General features: G+C 39.2%; 1 protein-coding gene and 1 pseudogene across 24 annotated transcripts in view; one reads left to right on the forward strand and one right to left on the reverse strand.

Moving 5' to 3' along the window:
* The window catches only part of MYO9A (myosin IXA), a 307,532-nt gene that overhangs the window by 243,300 nt on the left and 46,164 nt on the right, over positions 1-18,068 (reverse strand). For 2 of the 24 annotated variants that reach the window (XM_063698674.1, XM_063698672.1), the window contains exon 1: positions 10,854-10,898. The exons of 21 other annotated variants lie outside the window; for them this stretch is intronic. The gene's annotated coding sequence lies outside the window, so the exon portion shown is untranslated. Of the gene's footprint in view, positions 1-3,858; positions 3,968-10,853; positions 10,899-18,068 lie in introns of those variants that run through there. One more of the 24 variants, XM_063698673.1, reaches the window with a different exon arrangement.
* Positions 6,831-7,606, forward strand: LOC129527131 (SIN3-HDAC complex-associated factor-like; annotated as a pseudogene).

Genomic DNA, 18,068 nt, shown 5'->3' on the forward strand with positions numbered 1-18,068 from the left:
AACAAAATAACAATGTGATACCACCTTACTCCTGCAAGAATGGCCATAAAAAAATCAAAAAAATAATAGATGCTGGCAGGGATGTGGTGAAAAGAGAACACACTTTGACACTGATGGTAGGAATGTAAAATACATTCACTATATGTAAAATACAACCACTATAAAAAACAGCATGGAGATTCCTTAAAGAACTAAAAGTAGGGCAGGTGCGGTGGCTGACACCTATAATCTCAGCACTTTAGGAGGCCAAGGCAGGTGGATCACCTGAGGTCAGGAGTTCGAGACCACCCTGACCAACATGGCGAAACCCCATCCCTAATAAAAATATAAAAATTAGCTGGGCATGGTGGCACGGGCCTGTAGCCCCAACTACTCAGGAGGCTGAGGCACAAGAATCACTTGAACCCGGGAAGCAAAGGTTGTAGTGAGCCCAAATTATGCCACTGTACTCCAACCTGCACAACAGGGTATCACCCAGTTGCCACTACTGAGTATCTACCCAGAGAAAAAGAAGTCATTTATACAAAAAAAGATACTCCCACAGGCATGTTTACAGCAGCACAATTCACAACTGCAAAAATATAGAACCAGCCCAAATGCCCATCAATCAATGAGTGGATAAAGAAATTGTGGTCAATATACACCATGGAATACTACTCAGCCATAAAAAGGAACAAAATAATGGCATTCACAGTGACCTGGATGGAACTGGAGACCATTAATCTAAGTGAAGTAACTCAGGAATGCAAAACCAAACATCGTATGTTCTCGCTCATAAGCAGGAGCTAAGCTATGAGGATTCAAAGGCGTAAGAATGACACAGTGAACTTTGGGGACTTGGGGGAAAAGGTGGGAGGTGGGTGAGGGATAACAAATTGGGTATAGTGTATACTGCTCAGGCGATGGGTGCACCAAAATCTCAGAAATCACCACCAAAGAACTTACTCAGCCGGGCGCAGTGGCTCACGCCTGTTAATCCCAGTACTTTGGGAGGTCGAGGCAGGCAGATCACCTGAGGTCAGGAGTTCAAGACCAGCCTGGCCAACATGGCAAAACTCCGTCTCTACTAAAAATACAAAAATGGCTGGGCACAGTGGCTCACACCTGTAATCCCAGCACTTTGGGAGGCCGAGGCGGGCGGATCACCTGAGGTCAGGAGTTCAAGACCAGCCTGGCCAACATGGTGAAACCCCGTCTTTACTAAAAGTACAAAAATTAGCCAAGCATGGTGGGTGCCTATAATCCCAGCTACTCAGGAGGCCGAGGCAGGAGAATTGCTTGAACCTGGGAGGCGGAGGTTGCAGTGAGCCGAGATTGCACCACTGTACTCCAGCCTGGGTGACAAGAGCAAGACTCTGTCTCAGGAAAAAAAAAAAAAAAATTAGCCAGGTGTGGTGGCACATGCCTGTAATCTCAGCTATTTGGGAGGCTGAGGCAGAATCGCTTGAACCTGGGAGGCGGAGGTTGCAGTGAGCAGAGATCACACCACTGAACTCCAGCCTTGACGAGAGAGCAAGACTCCATCTCAAAAATAAAAATTAAAAATAAAAAAAACTTACTCATGCAACCAAGCATCACTTGTTCCCCAAAAAACTATGAAAATAAAAAATAAAACATAACGTGAATTATTGTATGACACACTAGTATATGTATATCAGCTTAGCCTGACCAGTAAGTACTCTGTACCTTCTTCAAAATTACTGTTTTCCTTTGAAAAACTATTTCTCCTCCTTGTCATTCCATCTTTGTCATCGAACGTAGTTTGAATGAACTGACCTCATTCCCCAGATAAGGGAGAAGAGAGACATTTGCTGTGACCCGGGCCCAGTCAATCAATTTATTTCATTACTCTTAGCCACAGTGGCTGATTACTGAGATTCTGTACTGGAATTTTTGCTGCAACTATCGGAAAAGAAGCTTTCTTCCCACACCAGGGCCGCTAAGCTAGAAAGATCTAAACCTACAGCTGCTGGCAGCCATATTCCCTAAATGCATAAAAGAAGGCTCTGCAATAAAAGAAAATGAAACTAACACACACAGCAAAATCTTATCAACATATTTGGGCCACTGAATCCAGTTGTGCCTCAAATAAGCTAGACCACTGAAATTCCTTGTTAAGTGTGCCAATCAATTCCCTTTTATTCCCTGAGCCACTGTGAGGTAGATTTCTGTTCTCTACAATCAAAAGAACCCATTATAATGGGTAGTATTTCAGTGCAATACCCTTTGAGGATACAGGTCGCCCTTGTTATCCAAATTCCTGATTTCAAAAAATCTCACAACCTAAACTCAAGAACCAAATACGTTTGAGTAAACTTCTGGAATTTCCTTCATTATCTTGTTATTTGCTATCCAAACTTTAGGAAACAAATAGATTCAAATAAGGCAGTACCCCCTGACATTCAAATTCACTATCCAAACTGAAGAATTAAGCAAACATGAATAGTGGGAGATAGTTGTAAAGTCAACCATGTAGAAATATGGAAAAGAATTTATAACGTAAAATTTTAAAATCTAGAAAATTGCACATAAAGGTATACATATATTTTAAAATGGGTTAAAACACTGGGCTTTTGGGAAATCTTCACATTTTCCATCTATAGTTATAATCAAAAATAAGTTTGATATACATTACCTAATTTGAGTTGAACAGCAATTCTTAGACAAAAATAAACTATTACCTTTCAAATCAGAAAATCAAGACCTAAAGAGCAAAAAAAACTATGAAAATATATGATAAAGATGACATTTCAAGTCAGCAGAGAAAAAACGATTACTAAATAAATGATGTGGGGATAGCTGACCATAAGAATAAAACAATACACGTAAAGAACTAAGCACATTACTGACATTTATATAGCAATCAGACAATGCTGTATCTTTTATATAGAAAATTATTTAATATTCTTTTTATTCTCTATCTCAATGTAGACACTTCAAAAGTATATGCTAACAGTATATGCTAACGTGGTAAGAAAGTTGCTGTGGTTTAGCAGGGTGTGGTTCAGAATAGGCCAGCTTATGATGTTATTCACTGGACTGAGTTAGAAGGGACTAATTATAGAGGAAAACTGTGGTGAAGAAAGAAAACAGGGAATAAAGAGTTTCCTTTAAACTAGAAGTTCAGTTAAAGAAATTAAAAAGTACCTAAGGATTTTTAATGCAGTGTTCTGTGCAGTGTTCTGTGCAGTGTTCTGCAGTGTGTTAAAATTTACTTTTCAAAATATATACATTAATTTTGTTTTTGCTTTTTTATCAAATCCCCAAGGTTATTTTCTTTTAAAAAAAAAGTGTCCTTTCTCTTTATGCGTGCTTTATCATAGGGCTCTACTGATAAATGTTAGTAAGAAAGATCATACATTGTTGGCCAGGCATGGTGGCTCATGCCTGTAATCCCAGCACTTTGGTAAGTCAAGGCAGGTGGATCGCTTGAGGTCAGGAGTTTGAGACCAGCCTGGCCAACATGGTGAAACCCCATCTCTACTAAAAAAAAAAAAAAAAAAAAAAAAAAAAAAAATACAGGCCGGGCATGGTGGCTCACACCTGTAATCCCAACACTTTGGGAGGCTGAGGCAGGCGGATCACCTGAGGTCAGGAGTTTGAGACCAGGCTGGACAACATGGTGAAATCCCGTCTCTACTAAAAATACAAAAAAAAAAAAAATTAGCCGGGCATGGTGGCATGCGCCTGTAATCCCAGCTACTCAGGAGGCTAAGGCAGGAGAATCGCTTGAACCTGGGAGGCAGAGGTTGCAGTGAGCCAAGATCATGCCACTGCACTCCAGCCTGGGTGACAGAGTGAGACTTCGTCTCAAAAAATAAATAAATAAATAAATTAGCCGGGCATGGTAGCACGTACCTATAGTCACAGCTACTGAGGCATGAGAATCGCCCGAACCTGGAAGGCAGAGGTTGCACTGAGCCAAGACTGAGCCACTGCACTCCACCGTGGGTGACAGAGTGAGATTCTGTCAAAAAAAAAAAAAAAAAAAAAAGGAAAGGGAAGGAAAGAAAAGGAAAAGAAAGGAAAGGAAAAGAAAAAAGATTATACATTGTCATCCAGTAGCAAGAAAAGTAGGACTGAATCAAGCAAATGTATTATACATTTAAAAAGTAAAAAAGAAAAAAAAATTGAACTTTAATGTTGAAAAAATAACTCAAACCAAAGGCCTCATAGTACATACAGAAAACACTGTAATCAAAGGCAAGATCTATTTGAGAAAACATTACTGATTTGCATACAGCTATAAATATCATAGGGGAGAGCTATTAAACATTTTGAATTTATTTTAGATAAATAACTATGGGGAAGTTGTGTTCATGACCTACTATTCAAGTTTCTTCATTCTTTAGTGCTTACAATTAGAATGTTCCACAAATAAATATAGTCACTACCATACAAATGTTTAATCACATATATAAACACATATATAACTTATTTAGATATGTAAACTTTGCAAACTATGTATTTAGAAGTAAATTTTCTTTTTAAAAGCCCCCAAATACTCTTTTTACAAACCCGTTTCCTCCTCTTCCTAGGCACACAACTAGACTTTATTTCCCAATCTTCCCTGGGGTTACACGTGGACATATGATCAAGTCCTAGGCAAATGGTTTGTGGGGCAGAGATTACGCACATTCTCTCCAGATTGAGCCAAAATACCTCTAAAAGGATCTGCCTTTCCTAGTCTGCTATAAGAATGGAGACAACCTGGGGAAAAGCTCTAAGGCCCTCAGGGACACAGAGCCACTAGAGGGAAGGAGTCTGGGTCCCAAAGGACCACACAGAGAAGTGTCTACCATCACCCCACCTCCAACCACCTAAATTGGACTGTGATGTAAATGAGAAACACACTTTACTTGTATAGAGCTGCTGATATTTGGAGGTTGTTTAGGTATAGTAGTTGGACTACCGTGACTAATGCACTACTGTGAACATTTTCTAAACCCTCTCCTACAAGGAATCCTGTCAGGAAATTCCTCTTATATTCAATCCATCAAAAAGCACTATAGGTCTGCCCTTAAAATACATCCTGAACCTATTTTCTTATCATTCCCATCTCCACCACCTACTTCAAGCCCTATCGTTCTCTCACCTGAATTAGTGAAAAAGCATGGTATCCTTCCTTCTATCATTGCTCTACTATAGTCTATTTTTCCACACAGCAGAGAGTCACCCTTTTTAAAGGAAAATCACACCACGCCACTCTACTTCAATGGCTCCCCTTAACACAAATAAAACTGAAAGCTCTTACTGTGGTCTAAAAGGGCCTACATTATTTCACCCCCTCAACTTTCATCTTTCTCTCACTCTACTGAAGCCTCAGTGGTCTTTTTTTTCTGTCTTTAAGTTTATTCCTAATTCAGAATCTTTACGCTTCCTTCCTGGTCCCTCTACTTGGACCTTCTTTCATATTACTGAAGTCTCTGTTCAAATTTCAAATCCTCAGCAAAGGTTTTCCTTAGTATACTATCTAAAATAATCCTCTATCCCCCATCTTCCATCACTCTATTCCCCTTATCCTGATTTATTTTTATCAGAGAATTTGATGTATTACCTAAAATTATATTTTTATTTGGATTTTTTTGGTTTATTGTCTTACTTCTCCATTAAAAAGTAAGTGGCTTCATCCTTCCCATCATGGGTATCCACAGCTCAAAAATTTATTTGTTGAAGAAATAAATTCACATACACATTAATCTATTTTACCAATCATTTTTCTTGCTTAGTCATTTTACTAAAATTCACTACATAGCTTTTCCCCTTCTCCTTTCTCATCTATTTTCATGCATAATGTATATACACTGCTTTATTTGACTTCCTTTAAGAGCTCTTTTCAACATTAATTTGACAATGCCTAACTTTAAAAAATGAGCAGGTATCAAAGTCCTTTCCTAAGGAAGTAATCAATCAATGATGCTGATTCAATAAGCATGCCTACCAATAAGGATGGAAGAAGAGTGGCCATTTCATGCAGCCATCTTTAACCTCAAGAATACTGCTAAATCATAGAGTTCCCATAACCCTAGTAATGGAGCAAGAAATAAGAAAATGAGGCGGGGTGCAGTGGCTCACATCTGTAATCCCAGCACATTTGGAGGCTGAGGCAGGTGATCAACTGAGGTCAGGAGTTCAAGACCAGCCTGGCCAATATGGCAAAACCCCGTCTCTACTAAAAATACAAAAATTTGTGGGTGGTGGCAGGTGCCTGTAACACCAGCTACTCTGGAGGCTGAGGCAGGAGACCCACTTGAACCCGGGAGGCAGAGGTTGCAGTGAGCTGAGGTCGCACCACTGCACTCCAGCCCAGGCGACAGAGCAAAAACTCTCTCTCAAACAAACAAAAAAAGAAAATGAAAAAAAAAATTAAACTATGAAGAATGGATAAGCAGTTATATTCACATATTAACATCCACATAATAAAATATTACTCAACAACAAAAAAGAATGAACTACTGATATCACAACAGTTAAAACACTATGTTAAACAAAAGAAGTCAGAAACAAAAAGCACATAGGTATGATTACCCCATGAACAGACAAAACTAACCCACAATGACAGAAATTAAAACATATAGGTGGAGAGAAGAGGGAAGAGGCAAGATGGCCGAATAGAACCCTCCAGCAATCACCCCCAGCCCCCAAAAGGAGCACCAAATTGCACAACTATCCACACAAGAAAGCACCTTCATAAGAACCAAAAATCAGGTAAGTGATCACAGAATCTGGTTTTAACATCTTATCAAGAAAAGAGCCGCTAGACAAGGCAGCTGAGGAGGAGGGAGCGCTTGAGGGGGACTGGCCTGGCATGCACTCCGCACCTCGGGGACGTTATTGAGCGTGGAATGGCTGCTTTTGGAAGACTATTGCCCAGAAGAAAAGATGTTTGGTTTTCACAAGCCAAAGATGTACCAAAGTATAGAAGGCTGCTGTATTTGCAGAGCTAAGTCCTCCAGTTCTTGATTCACTGACAGTAAACACTATGAAAAGGACTTCCAGAGCTGTTTTGGATTGCATGAGACTCGTTCAGGAGACATCTGCAATGCCTGTGTCCTGCTTGTGAAAAGATGGAAGAAGTTGCCAGCAGGATCAAAAAAAAACTGGCATCATGTGGTAGATGCAAGGGCTGGACCCAGTCTAAAGACTACATTGAAACCAAAGAAAGTGAAAACTCTATCTGGGAACAGGATAAAAAGCAACCAGATCAGTAAACTGCAGAAGGAATTTAAATGTCATAATTCTGATGTTCACAGTACCACCTCAAGTGCCTGCCCAGCTCAATCTCCTTGTTACAGTAACCAGTCAGATGACGGCTCAGATACAGAGATGGCTTCTGGTTCTAACAGAACACCAGAGTTTTTTCCTTTTTAGATCTCACATACTGGAAAAGACAGAAGATATGTTGTGGGATCATCTATAAAGGCCGTTTTGGGGAAGTCCTCATTGACACACATCTCTTCAAGCCTTGCTGCAGCAATAAGAAAGCAGCTGCCGAGAAGCCAGAGGAGCAGGGGCCAGAGCCTCTGCCCATCTCCACTCAGGAGTGGTGACTGAGGTTTTTATGTAGAAGGGGAACAAAAAAAAAATCTGAATTTTGAAAAACCACAAAGCAACAAACTGACCCTCTTTTTTTTTTTTTTTTTTTTTTTTTTTTTTTGAGACGGAGTTTTGCTCTTGTTACCCAGGCTGGAGTGCAGTGGCGTGATCTTGGCTCACTGCAACTTCCGTCTCCCGGGTTCAAGTGATTCTCCTGCCTCAGCCTCCCAAGTAGCTGGGTTTATAGGTGCCCGCCACCAGACCTGGCTAATTTTTTAGTTTTAGTAGATACGGGGTTTCACCACGTTGGCCAGGCTGGTCTTAAATGACCCTCTTATTTTTAACTTGGATACCTGCTATTCTGCCAAAAGACAATTTCTAGAGTAGTTCTGAATGGGTTGATTTCCCCCACTCCCACAAATTCTGAAGCCAGTGTCTAGCTTACTAAAAAAAGAGTTGTACATAATATTTAAGATGCTGAGTATTTCATAGGAAAGCTGAATGCTGCTGTAAAGTGCTCTTTAAGTCTTTTTTTTTTTAAATCCCCTTCTAATGAATGAAACTAGGGGAATTTCAGGGGACAGAGATGGGATTTGTTGTTTGATAAACTGTATGTAGTTTTTAGTCTTTCTGTATTGAGGAGCAGTTGTTGGGGCATTTTTAAGATGGCTGGCTACTCTTTTTTTCCCTCATGATAATAAATTTGTCATAACTCAGTAACATGAACTTGCCCCTAGAGGTAGTTGTTAATAATTTTGAAATATTAAGGTCTTGCCAAGCTTCTGATGATTCAAACCTGTACTACTGATTATTAAGCAGGACAGACTGAGCTTTCTGTTGCAAATACCTTGGAGGAGAAAGTAATTTCTAAATATACAAAGAGGTAACTTGACTATATATGTTGCATCCTGTGCCTCCCTTCATATTAATATTTGATAAAGATTTTAATTTATGTAAAACTTCTAAAGCCGAATCAAAGTTCCTCTTGGGGAAATGGCAAGTCTTTAGGACAGGCGAGACCCTGTATGAACAGTACCAAAGCATTACCGCATGGTAGAGAACACACTCAATTAAAAATGTTAAGCTATCTGAAAAATAAAATGTGCAAGTCTTCAGGATGGCATAAAACAAAGGTTAATGCTTCTTGGGGCACATTTCTTAGAGGGCTTGCTGAGTGTGTAAATATAATCGACTTTTGTTTGTGTTACATGACTTCTGTGACTTCACTGAAAATCTGCACAATTCAGTTTCAGCTCTGGATTACTTCAGTTGACCTTTGTGAAGGTTTTTATCTGTGTAGAATGGGTGTTTGACTTGTTTTAGCCTATTACGTTTTTATTTTCTTTCACTCTGTATTAAAAGTAAAACTTACTAAAAGAAAAGAGGTTTGTGTTCACATTAAATGGTTTTGGATTGGCTTCTTTTAGTGAGGCTTTCTGAACATTGAGATATCCTGAACTTAGAGCTCTTCAATCCTAAGATTTTCATGAAAAGCCTCTCACTTGAACCCAAACCAGAGTACTCTTACTGCCTCTTTTCTAAATGTTCAGGAAAAGCATCGTCAGTTCAGTCTTTTCAGAATGAGGGAGAAACATTTGCCTGCCTTGTAATAACAAGACTCAGCGCTTATTTTTTAAACTGCATTTTAAAAATTGGATAGTATAATAACAATAAGGAGTAAGCCACCTTTTATAGGCACCCTGTAGTTTTATAGTTCTTAATCTAAACATTTTATATTTCCTTCTTTTGGAAAAAACCTACATGCTACAAGCCACCATATGCACAGACTATACAGTGAGTTGAGTTGGCTCTCCCACAGTCTTTGAGGCAAATTACAAAAGTCCAGCCATTATCATCTTCCTGAGTTATTTTGAAATGATTTTTTTGTACATTTTGGCTGCAGTATTGGTGGTAGAATATACTATAATATGGATCATCTCTACTTCTGTATTTATTTATTTATTACTAGACCTCAACCACAGTCTTCTTTTTCCCCTTCCACCTCTCTTTGCCTGTAAGATGTACTGTATGTAGTCATGCACTTTGTATTAATATATTAGAAATCTACAGATCTGTTTTGTACTTTTTATACTGTTAGATACTTATAATCAAAACTTTTACTAGGGTATTGAATAAATCTAGTCTTATTAGAAAATAAAAAATAAAAATAAAAAATAAAAGAGCCACTGGTGAGGGTAGGAAAGACAGTCTTGAACTGCCAACACCACCCCTGTCCTATCCTCTGGCAGCAGCCATGTTGTCCAGAGACAGAATCTATGTACCTGCGGGAGAGATAGCACAGAGATTGTGGGACTTTGCATTGAAACTCAGTGCTGCCCCGTCACAGGAGAAAGCAGCACAGGGCAGAATTCAGCCGGCATCTATAGAGGGAGCATTTAGACCAGCCCTAATCAGAGAGGAATTGTCCATCCCAGTGGTTGGAACCTGAGTTCTGGCTAGCCCTACCATGGCAAGCTAAAGTACTCTGGGATCATACATAAACTTAGAAGGCAGTCTAGGCCACTAGGACTTCAATTCCTGGGCAAGTCTTGCTGTTGTGTGCACTTGGAATCAGTGGACTTGAGGTGCACACGACCCAGTGAGACACCAGCTAGGGCAGCCCAAACAGTGCTTGCATTACCCCTCCCCCAGCACCAGGCAGCACAGCTTGTAGCTCCAGGAGAACCTCCTTCTGCTTAAGGAGAGGAAAGAGTCACGTTGTCTTACAACTTGGATATCAGCTCAGCCACAATACGGTAAAGCACCAAGCACAGTCCTGATGCCCCCCATTCCAGGCTCTACATCCCAGATAACATTCCTAGACACACCCTGAACCAGAAAGGAACCAGCTGCCATGAAAGGAAAGACCCAGTCCTGGCAGGATTTATCAACTGCTGCCTAAAGGGTCCTTGGACCTTGAATAAACTTCAGTAGCCAGCAGTGGCCAGGCAGTACTCGCCATGGGCCTTGGGAGAGACCCAGTACCATGCTAACTTCAGATGTAACCCAGTGCACTCCCAGCTGTGGTGGCCACCGTGAGAGACTCCTTCTGCCTGAGAAAGGAGAGAGAAGAGCAAAAACGACTTTGCCTTGCAACTTGGGTATCAACTCAGCTACAGTAAAATAAAGCACCAAGCAAACTCTTAAAGTCCCTGATTTTAGGCCTTAGCTCATGGACAGCATTTCCAGACCCACCCTGGGCCAGAAGGGAACCCATTGCTCTGAAGAGAGACCCAAGCCTGGCAGGATTCACCACAAGCTGGCTAAACAGCCTTCAGGCCTTGAAAAAACATGAGTGGTAAGTAGGCAGTACTCACCACAGGCCTGGGGAGGTGGTAGCCACAGGGAGAGACTCCTTCTGCCTACAGAAAGAAGAGGAAAGAGTAAAAAGGACTCTGTCCTACAACTTAGGCACCAGCTCAGCCACAGAAAAATAAAGTACCAAGGAGATTCCTAAAGTTCCCAACTCCAGGCCCTAGCTCCCAGCCAGCATTTCCAGACTCACCCTGGGCCAGAAGGGAACCTATCTCCCTGAAGAGAAGCACAGGAGCCTGTCTGAATTCACTACCCACTGACTAAAGCACCCTAGGACACTCAATAAACATCAATAGTAGCCAGGCAATAGTCACCACAGGCCTTGGGCAGGACCCCGTTTTGTGCAGACTTCAGGTCTGACCCAGCATAGTCCAAGAGGTGGTGGTCACGGCGGTGCTTGGGTCACACCTCCCCAGTTCCAGGCAGCTCAGCAAGGAGATACAGACTCCACTAGTTTGAGGAAAAGTAAGGGAAGAGAACAAGAGATTCTGCCTGGTAATCCAGAGAATTCTGCCAGAACTAACCCAGACCACCAAGGCAGTACCTCTATGAGTCTGCAAAAGCCACAGTGTTACTGGGGCTTGGGGTGTACCCTAATGAAGAGACAGCTACAATAACCAAAGACAGATCATAATACTCAATCCACTTTGAATACCTGAAAACCTTCTAAAGGAGGACAGGTACAAAAAAGCCCAGACAGCAAAGATTACAACAAATACCTAACTCTTCAATGCCCAGACACCAACGAACACCCACAGGCATCAAGACCATCCAGGAAAACATGACCTCACCAAACAAACTAAATAAGGCAGCAGTGAGCAAACCTAGACAGAGATATGTGACCTTTTAGAGAATTCAAGATACTTGTTTTCAGGAAACTCAACAAAACTCAAGATAACACAGAAGGAATTCAGAATCCTATCAGATAAACTTAACAAAGACTAAAATAATTTTTAGAAATCAAACAGAAATTTGGGAGCTGAAAAATTCAACTGACAATCTGAAGAATGCATTAGAGTCTCTCAACAGCAGAATTGGTCAAGCAGGAGAAACAATTAATGAGCTTGAAGACAGGCTACTTGAAAATACACAGAGGAAGACAAAAGAAAAAAGAATAACATAAGAATAAAGCCTACAAGATCTAGAAAATAGCCTCAAAAGGGCAAATCTAAGAGTTATTGAGGCTGGGTGCTTTATCACACCTGTAATCTCAGCAATTTGGGAGGCCAAGGTGGAAGGACTACTTGGGCCCAGGAGTTCAAGACAGCCAGGACAACATAGAGAGATCCCATCTCTACAAGATAAATATTTTTTAATTAACTGGATGTGGTGGCACAAGCTTGTGGTCCCAGCTACTAAGGAGGCTGAGATGGGAGGATCACTTGAACCCAAGAGGTCAAGGCTGCAATGAGCCGTGATCGTGCCACTGCACTCCAGCCTGGATGACAGAGCGAGATCCCATCTATGGAGCTATAGTAACCAAAACAGCATAACAACAGACGAGTGAAACAGAATGGAGAACCCAGAAATGAATCCATACATCTATAGTGAATTCATTTTTGACAAAGGTGCTAAGAACACACACTGGGGAAAAGACATTCTCTTCAATAAATGGTGCTTGGAAAACTGGATATCCATATGCAGAAGGGAGAAACTAGACCCCTATCTCTCACCATATACAAAAATCAAAATTAGAATGGATTAAAGATCTAAATCTAGGACCTGAAACTCTCAAACCACTGAAAGAAAACATTGGAGATCTCTCTAGGACATTAGTCTGGGCAAAGATTTGTTGAGTAATACCCCAAAAGCACAGGAAACCAAAGCAAAAATGGACAAATAGGATTACATCAAGTCAAAAAGCTTCTGCATAGCAAAGGCAACAATCAGCAAAGTGAACAGACAACTCACAGAATGGGAGAAAATATGTGCAAACTGTCTATCTGACAAGGGATTAATAAGAATATATAAGGAGTTCAAACAACTCAATAGGAAAAAAATCTAAAAATCTGATTTTAAAATGGGCAAAAGACTGGAATAGACATTTCTCAAAAGAAGATGTACAAATTGCAAACAGGTATATGAAAAGGTGCTCAACATCACTGTACATCAGAGAAATGCAAATCAAAACTACAATGAGATATTATCTTATCACAGTTAAAAAGCTTTTATCCAAGACAGACAACAACAAATGCTGGCAAGGAGGTAAAGAAAAGGGAACACTTGTACACCGTTGGTGAGAATGTAAATTAATATAGCCACTATAAAAACAGTTTGGAGGTTCCTCAAAAAACTAAAAACAGAACTACTATATGATCAAGCAAATTAACTGCTAGGTATATACCCAAAAGAACGGAAATCAGTATATCAAAGCGGTATCTGCACTCCCATGTTTACTGCAGCACTATTTGCAATCACCAAGATTTGGAATCAACCTAACTGTCCATCAACAGACAAATGGATAAAGAAAATGTGATGCATATAATACAATGAAGTAGTATCCAGCCAGCCATAAAAAAAGAATGAGATCCCATCATTTGCAACAACATGGATGGAACTGGAGGATATTATGCTAAGCAAAATAAGCCAGGCACAAAAAGACAAACTTTGCATTATCTCATTCATTTGTGGGAGCTAAAAATTAAAATAATTTGGACTCATGAAAATAAAGAGTAGAGTGATGGTTATCAGAGGCTGGGAAGAGTAGTAAAGGGGCGGAGGAAAGTGGGGATGGTTAATGGGTATAAAAATATAGTTAGAATGAATAAGATGCAGTATTTGACGGCACAAAAGGGTGACTACAGTCAACAATAATTTATTTTACATTTAAAAATAACTAAAAGAAGTATAATTGGAATGTTTGTAACACAAAGAAATGATAAACGCTTGGGGTGATGGATACCCCATTTGCCCTAATGTGATTATTATACACCGTATGCTTGTCAAAATATCTCAAGTACCCCATAAATATATACAACTACTATGTATCCATAAAAATTAAAGTTTTAAAAAGCATAGATGGGGCAGAGAAGAAGGGATTGACTGAAACAAGAGGGAACTCTCTGGAGTTAACGGAAACGTTACACTTATTTTTGGTGGTAATTACACCAGTGTATACCATTTCAAAACTCATACTGAACATTTATGATCTGTGCATTTTATTGTATGTTAATTGTTTCTCAGTTAAAATGAATTTTAAAAAGATACCGCCACACATCTAAGAATAAAACAAAATATATGTAAGGTCGCAAGAAGACCTAAATACATGGAAGAATATACTATATCCAATAATTTGACTTCTGTATCATTAAGAAGCCAACTCTCCCTCAAAATGATCTACAGATTCAGCACAATTCCAAACAAAATACTAGTAGGTTCTGAACAAATTAACAAGCTGATTCTCAATGTGTATTTGAAATCTAATGGACCTAGAATAGCCAAGACAATCTTAAAGAATAACAAAGTTGGAGGACTTATACTACCAAATATCAAGACGTAGTACAAAGCCACAAAAAGTATAGTACTTGGTACAAGGAGAGACACAAGAGAATCCAGAAACAGGCTCCTATACAATGATGTTCTAACTTAAAACAAAGATGCCACTGCAATTCAGTATGGGTGAAGGAAAGGCTTCTATGTCAATGGTGCTGCACCAACTGGATTGTCTAGAAAAATTAATTCATGGACAAAAATTACTTTATGATGGATCATAGACCATGAAAGGTAATAAAATTAACATTTCTAGAATAGATCAAATGAGAATATTTACATGAGCCAGGCACGGTGGCTCATGCCTGTAATCCCAGCACTTTGGGAGGCCGAGGCAGGCAGAACACCTGAGGTCAGGAGTTCAAGACCAGCCTGACCAACATGGAGAAACTCTGTCTCTACTAAAACTACAAAATAAGCCAGGAGTGGTGGCACATACCTGTAATCCCAGCTACTCGGGAGGCTGAGGCAGGAGAATGGCTTGAACCCGGGAGGCGGAGGTTGCAGTGAGCTGAGATCACGCCACTGCACTCCACCCTGGGCAACAAGAGCAAAACTCCATCTCAAAAAAAAAAAAAAAAAAAAAGAATATTTACACGAACCTAGAGTGGGATCTCGAACAACAGCAACAACAAAAAAAACACACTAGGTACTAACCATAAAAAATAATAAATTTGACTTTATTAAAATTAAGAACTTCTATTCAATTAAAAAAATCATTGAGAGTAAAAAGGCACAGAAGATACCTGCAATACACATATCAAACAAAAGACTTATATCCAGATTTTTGTAAAAACAGCTAAAAAATAAGAAAACTGCCCAATCTTTTTAATGAGCAAAAGACTTAAACAGATTATTATGAGGATATATAAAAGGCCAATATGGATATAAAAAATAAACTCAACATCTGTAGTAGCTCATTGTTCAAAAATATTCACTTCTTATCCTTACATGCATTGAAGACTTATACTTCCGCAACCATGAATTTTGGCTACACCACAACTTAGTTTAAGGAGTGGAAGGTCAGCAGACACGACATAAACACGTCTTGAAATATGCTTGAACAACTGGATATGCCTTCTTGCATTTATGTTACCACTATGAAAAGAACATGTCCCATCTGGCCTACTGGTGCACATAAGAAGATGAGATACACACAGCAGAGCTGTCCCAGCTGACCCACAAATCCTTAACCAAGAAACAAATACTTGAGTACCACTGGAGATTTTCAGGTTAAGCAGTAACAGCTGACTAATACAGGCCAAGTGTGGCGGCTCACGCCTGTAATCCCAGCACTTTGTGAGGCCAAAGCGGGGGGATCACGAGGTCAAGAGATCAAGACCATCCTAGCCAACATGGTGAAACCCGCCTCTACTAAAACTACAATAATTAGCCGGGTGTGGTGGTGCGTGCCTCTAGTCCCAGCTACTCAGGAGGCTGAGGCAGGGGAATCGCTTGAACCCGGGTGGTGGAGGTTGCAGTGAGCAGAGATCACACCACTGCACTCCAGCCTGGCAACAGAGTGAGACTTGGTCTCAAAAAAAAAAAAAAGAAAGAAAGAAAGAAAAAAGCCAGATAAAAGAGTACATACTAAATTATCCCATTTATATGAAGTTCACAAACAGACAACATAAATCTACGGATACAGACACGAGAAGCATGGTTTCCTTAGTGGAGAAGAAGTTATATAGGCAGGGCACAAAAGGAAGGCCTTACAAAGTTTTATAAACATTCTATATCTTAATATGGGTGGTGGATAACCGGTATATACATATGTAAGAAATTTTTAACTGTAAATACTGAAGATTTATGCACTTTATTGTATGTTACATGAGAACTGCTTGAACCCGGGAGGCAGAGGTTGCAGTGAGCTGAGGTTGCACCATTGCTCTCCAGCCTGGGCAACAAACAGCAAAACTCCATCTCAAAAAAAAAAAAAAAAAAAACAAATTAGTTATTTGTGGTAAAAAGGAATCTGAGGGAAAAAAAGAAATAAAAGAGATTGGTTATTTGAAGTTAAACTGGTATTCCATATAATAAATATATTATTATACTGCAATCATTACATTATATATTACAATATATAATCATATATTAATACATTATATAATATATAGGTAATTATTAGCAATATTGATAATTATATATTACATAATATAATCTTATATGATATAATCTATTAACTATATTAATTACATAAATTTATATTATATTTAATCTAATATACTTATTAAATATATTAATATTATTACTATATAAATTAAGACTGTCTCAACATTATATTTTACCATAATCACTAAATACCTGACAGAAGTACAAATATTAGCATCTGGTTTAAATATTATTCCCAATATTAAGTAATTTATTTCATTTTATTTTATTTTTGAGACAGAGTCTCACTCTGCTGCCCAGGCTGGAGTCCAGTGGCGCAGTATCGGCTCACTGTAACCTCCGCCTCAGCCTCCCGAGCAGCTGGGATTACAGGTGCCTGCCCACACCTGGCTAATTTTCTGTATTTTTAGTAGAGACGGGGTTTCACCATGCTGACCAGGCTGGTCTCAAACTCCTGACCTCGTGATCCACCCGCCTCAGCCTCCCAAAGCGCTAGGATTATAGGTGTGAGCCACCGTGCCCAGCCCCCAATATTTATTTTTAAAATATTACACTATTTTAACAGTTTCAAAATAAACTAACCTTTTGCCCTTCTACTGGGATGCCACATGGAGACTAGACTATAACCAAAACATGAATCTTAAATAACTTAAAATCTCTCCCTCCACAAGACATATTTCTATTGTTTGCAAAATGAGATTTTATTTTCTTGATAAAACAGTGTAATATAAAGTACTTAGAAAGCTTCTGTGCTTTTATCCATTTAAGTAATACAATTCCAGAAGCTTCAAATGTTTACTCATTCTATTAAAAATCTTTTAAGGCTATAAAAAAAAATTTATATTGTTTTACTCTGCAAATTTTCTACTCTGTAGAAACCCCCTCAAGTTTACTCATAAGAACAACACAAAGCAGAGTTTAACAGAATAACTAAAAACCTTAGAATTCTTAGTGAAAATACATAAAAACTATTAGTAATTATAAATGATTTTCTTTTCTAAGTCATTTATTCTGAGATTTCCTTTTACTAGTTTAACATACTTGCCTATAGGACTATCAAAACGCCATGTACTTGCCAGTACATGGCAGAGCTAGGATGGGCACATCAGCAGTCCAGCCCTAGAATCTGGGCGCCAAACCACTATGCCACTTTGCCTTTCACAAACTGCCTTATACTGCCTCATAGCTGATAAGGTACATATCATATCTCCTTTATGAACTCACAAGCTCTTAGGTAGCAAAGACCAAGACTTCTAACCTAATCAGCATTAGACTTTTGCCAGCATAGGGACTGGTAAATAATAAAAAGAAACTAGAAGGTGCACTGAGGTCCTAAGGAAAGCTTCTTTGTAGTAGTGACTCTTGAGGTTAACCTTGCCACTGAACTCTACAATTGTATATGTAATTGTTTAGTGCATATTTGATAGTCTCCCCTACTAGTATATAGGCTTGTTAAGGGTAGAATATTTTTTTGTCTTTCCATCTGCTATACAACATTCAAAAATAAATAAAATAAATAATAAAATAATAAAAATTCAAAAAATGTTTGTTGAACAAATATGTGAAAAACTTTATTACAGAGGGTTATACTTCACAATCCCTACTATCAACAGAAT

This window comes from Gorilla gorilla, chromosome 16 (assembly GCF_029281585.2).
Source record: "Gorilla gorilla gorilla isolate KB3781 chromosome 16, NHGRI_mGorGor1-v2.1_pri, whole genome shotgun sequence".
Classification (NCBI taxonomy): domain Eukaryota; kingdom Metazoa; phylum Chordata; class Mammalia; order Primates; family Hominidae; genus Gorilla; species Gorilla gorilla.